We start from the raw sequence: 4,512 nt of genomic DNA, 5'->3' as shown, positions 1-4,512 counted from the left end.
AACATTGACACCAAATCTATGAAGTTGGGAATGTTCTCCTGAGTTTGAATAGACGTTTTGAACGCCTTGTATTGTGGCCTGAGACCACGTAGACACACTTCCACCTTATCATCATCATCAACAGAAACACCAATTGATGCAAAGGATTCCACAATGCCCTTGATCTTCAAGGCATAATCGTTCACAAACATATTTTTCTTCTCCACAGTATGAAGCTCATTCTTCAACTAAATCTTTCGTGCCTTGGTGTTAGTTTCATAGAGTTTCACCAAGGTGTCCCATGCCTCCTTAGGTGACTTGGCATCCTGTATATGCCCAATCATAGTGTCATGTATGCTGATAGAAAGCCAATACATGACTTTCCTTGCTCCTTGATTCCAATCCTTGAATTCTTTTACATCTGCAGAAGCAGTGCCTCCTCATGTTCACCTTCAATGTAGTCCCATTAACCTTTTTCCATCAAGAAATTTGTCAATCTAAACCTCCAAGCATAGAAGTTATTCTTGTCAAGCTTCTCTACAACAATATAGTATTCCATCATTCGACATCTTGTCTGTAACACAAATTTACCAAAAATAGCACTCTTTTTACCTGCACAAACTGTTGTATTCTCTATAGTGGTACTATACTGCACCCAAACTCTTACAACCAGTGACCTCAATTTGCATACATACACCCAATGGTAACTTTAAGACCTCTTTACAGTACACATAGTGTCTGCACAACCAATTTCCTTTCCTGCAGCTCTAAAAATAGAGTTCTGTAGAGAATCAAAACTTACCCGCAGTGCTGGTGAGGACTGCAAACTGAAAAACGAAGGTCCAAATGTACTTGAAACGCATTTTCGGCCTGAAATTTTTAGTCCAATGGACAAAACAGTTACCATGTAGCTCTGCTCCCATAAAAAAAGCTCTACTCCCACAAAAAAACAGTTACCATGTAGCTCTGCTCCCACAAAAAAAGCTCCTTAATTGGAGTTCGGTTTGTTGGTCCTCCTGAAGAGCTCCCGACAAGGGCGTAGTAGCCAACACAAAGGAGGAAGAGTAGATGAAGCTCTTACCCTTGTACCACTTCCTATGCTTCTCTTGCTTGCCGTTCAGCCCTTCACATGAACCAAGCTCTGATACCATGAAAAGATGCAAGGGAGAAGTGAGCTTGAGCTCTTGCAAGCACACACACACTCACACAAACCCTAGAAAAGAACACACAAGGTGAGAGACTGAAAATTCTTCTTCTTCTTCACACAACAAAGAGGTCTACAAAGAAGATAAAGTGACTAACACACATAATTGAGTATATACAAGCAGTCCATAATGTGAACATGCTAAGTGGAGTGGGTAGGTGCGGACTAGACAATGTAGTCCAGTTGTAGAATCTCTGGTGAAGATGTCGATGCCAGCTACCAAACCCGCCAGTGATGTAAATGTTGAACGGTCATGCAGGTGCCTTATGAGTGTTACTTATGTTGAGCTTGACATCTCAACAAATCAACCCCTACTCAGGTTGACTGGCCCAACACAAACTCAACCTTAAACAATTCTTCACTTAATCACCTTGTCTTCTAAAGAACTCCATCTTAGGCACACAGAATTGAACTAAAACCCAAAAAAAACCTCTTTAATTCACACAACTTGATTATCTGTGTATTCTGAGAAGACTATACAACACATAACTCTGGGAGTCGAGATTGAGCAAATGAATGAAAACCACAACAGATGACAATGAAAGAAACCAAAGCAAGAGAGCTCTCACATAGATGACAATGAAAGAAACCAGATATATGTTCTCAACTCTTCAACAAATTTATCAACAACTATATAAACTGCTACGAGAGTTTGCAGGCTTTAATTGGCAAATACAACTGGGAGATTCTTGAGCAATCCTCAATTTGGCGGCCTAAGTTCCAACAATGGTACAGTCTAAGAGATTATGGGACACAATCTCCCACACATAACCCTTAATAACTTTGGCAACCCCCTGCTCTGGATAGATATAAATCTTCTCAACCATTCCTCATCGCCTTCTATGTAAAACAAACCCACATAAAGCTAACCCACTTCATAGCTATCTTCACAACCATATACCAGCTCTCTTAGCAAAACTCTTCTTCCTCATCGCCTTCTATGTAGAACAAACCCACATAAAGCTAACCCACTTCATAGCTATCTTCACAACCATATACCAGCTCTCTTAGCAAAACTCTTCTTCCAAAAAACAAAGGTCTCAAACAAGGCTCTCTACCAAAAAACTCACTTCACTTCTCCCCCTCCTTCTTGTGCAACTATCCTCTATCTCCATGCATAATCTCACCTACTCCACCCAATATGTCGGCTACCCACAATGCAATAGTACTAATATCAGCTTATTTACAAGGAGTTACCAATGCATAGCTACCCATGTAAGATACTATGTTTCCTAATGTTTTTTATCATACCCAATGTATTTTTTCTTTTCTTGGAGTTGGGGTGAGCATCTTCATGAAGCATATCCCCTTGGCCACAGAAAAACCTATCAATGTCCTGTATTAGCTTGAACTCTCCATAGTACAATACAATACATTGGCAAAAAACTCAGCTCATCAACTCTTCACTCAAGTATCCCCTCAATTCCTTATCCTCTAATCCATACATATCAAAATTATTCCCTTTGTTGTTTACATCCATCCAGGTACTACCCGTTTGTAAGAAACCGTTTTACAAGGTTGTTATAAGCAAGAAAGCTCAAACCATAATAGTTTGTTACACAACTGGACAATCTGGGCGACGGTGAGATGACGGCAAACAGGCTGGTTGGCCCGCCAACACTTGGCGACAACCACAGTGGATGTTGCACTAGCAACGAAGCCTATAGTTATTGTTGCTCTAAAATTTTTATGGATCCAGATTACCTCTAACTCCAGACCATGTCATCCAGACGGCTATGGCCTATTCCATCCACCTTCTTGTGGTTCATCCTCTGTTATGATGCCCCCTACAAACTTGATTGGATGGTCTTGGGCATACCTCAGCTCATAGGCCCTTTTCTTGTTGCTCACCCAGGCATGCCCCAACCTTGTTCTTTCATCCGCCTGTCTAAACTACACGTCTATGGGATGTGCCTCCCAGTACTTTGGCTTAGCCCTTTTCATTGTATCTATAACCATGTCGGGGCCGCAAAAGTGTGTGGCTTTGTCTGTTCTGGAATGATGACACCATCTTCATCAAAGACGGTATGTTCTGGCTCTCTTGGCCCTCTTCTCCCATCTCGACTCCATTTCCACCCATAGGGTACTATGGCTGATGATTCTGACTTTGGCACCCCCATTTCTCTTCTGTTAGGTGGCTCTGTTATTGGTGAGGGGCACTACCAGTGTTGCTCTTTGAGTGAGATTGTTGCCTCCTCACCCAAATCCACAAGTCATAAAAGCCCACCACTTCCCTGCATGGCTCTGGATCTGGGGGAGGGGCTTCAGCCTTGCCTAGCCATTATTGCACCTAGGAGCTGCTCTTGCCCTGACCTGCCACCTTAGGCACTTCCAACTGGCTCATGAATCTAGCAATGTCATCCCAGTTTGGAAGGCCTTATGGCACCCGCCTCTACTGTGCCGTCTGGACCATATTTTGCATACATCCAAGGGTGGTCTCCTTCTAGACACTTAGGCTTTTCTGGCCCATTTCTTCTTATAGTTTTTGTTGCATGTCCTTCCTTGCCCTCTTTTCTCTTTTGGCCTAGCTTTGGAAGTCTTGAAGCATTTTTTCCTTGGAGTGCACTTCCTCAGCATGGGCTTTCTTCATAGCCTCCATCTGATTTGCTTTTTTCTTGATGTCAACATTAGCTGTCGTCAAAGCAACGTTCAACTTGTTGAACTCATCTTCCCACCTTTGCCTCTAGTCACCCTTGTGGGTGTAGTTGCCTCCATTTCCTTTTTTAGAGCCTTGATGGTCTTGACACCTTGTTTTCTTATTCATTGAATTCTTTGATTAGTGCCTCCAACTCTTCTATTTGGACTCTAAGAGTGGCGTCATCATTCACTTTCTCTTCCAATTTCTTCATGGTTGCCCATGCATGCTCCTTTAATTTATCTTTGGGGATGAGATCCATTGTTGATCCAATCCATAAAACAATCTCTTTCCCCTTCCCTTTTGGTTGCGCGGCCAGCTTTTTCCCTTCTCCTTCAAAATGGCAAATCTTTTTTTCTAGATTTCAATTTCTTGCTCTGCAGCTGCTCGTTTTCTTTGTAGTGCTTTCTCCTTTCAAAATGGCAAATCTTTTTTTCTGGATTTCAATTTCTTGCTCTGCAGCTGCTCGTTTTCTTTGTGCTGCTTCTCTTCTCTGATGGTGCCTCCTTTGCTGCTTCTCTTCTCTGATGGTGCCTCCTTTGCTGCTTCTTTGCTCACTCCATGGGTGGCTAGTGCTTCCAATGCATTTTTCTAGTTCTGGGCCTGCTCTGTCAGGGCCAGATCCAAATTTCTAGACCCTCCATCCGGATTTCTACCTCTTGATGGGTGGGAAGCTAATTGTTTGCAGGAAGGT

Source organism: Cibotium barometz, chromosome 52 (genome assembly GCF_041138505.1).
Source record: "Cibotium barometz isolate CiBa-2024 chromosome 52, ASM4113850v1, whole genome shotgun sequence".
Lineage (NCBI taxonomy): Eukaryota > Viridiplantae > Streptophyta > Polypodiopsida > Cyatheales > Cibotiaceae > Cibotium > Cibotium barometz.
The sequence above is the reverse complement of the archived record's forward strand: the minus strand, read 5'-3'. Positions refer to the sequence as shown.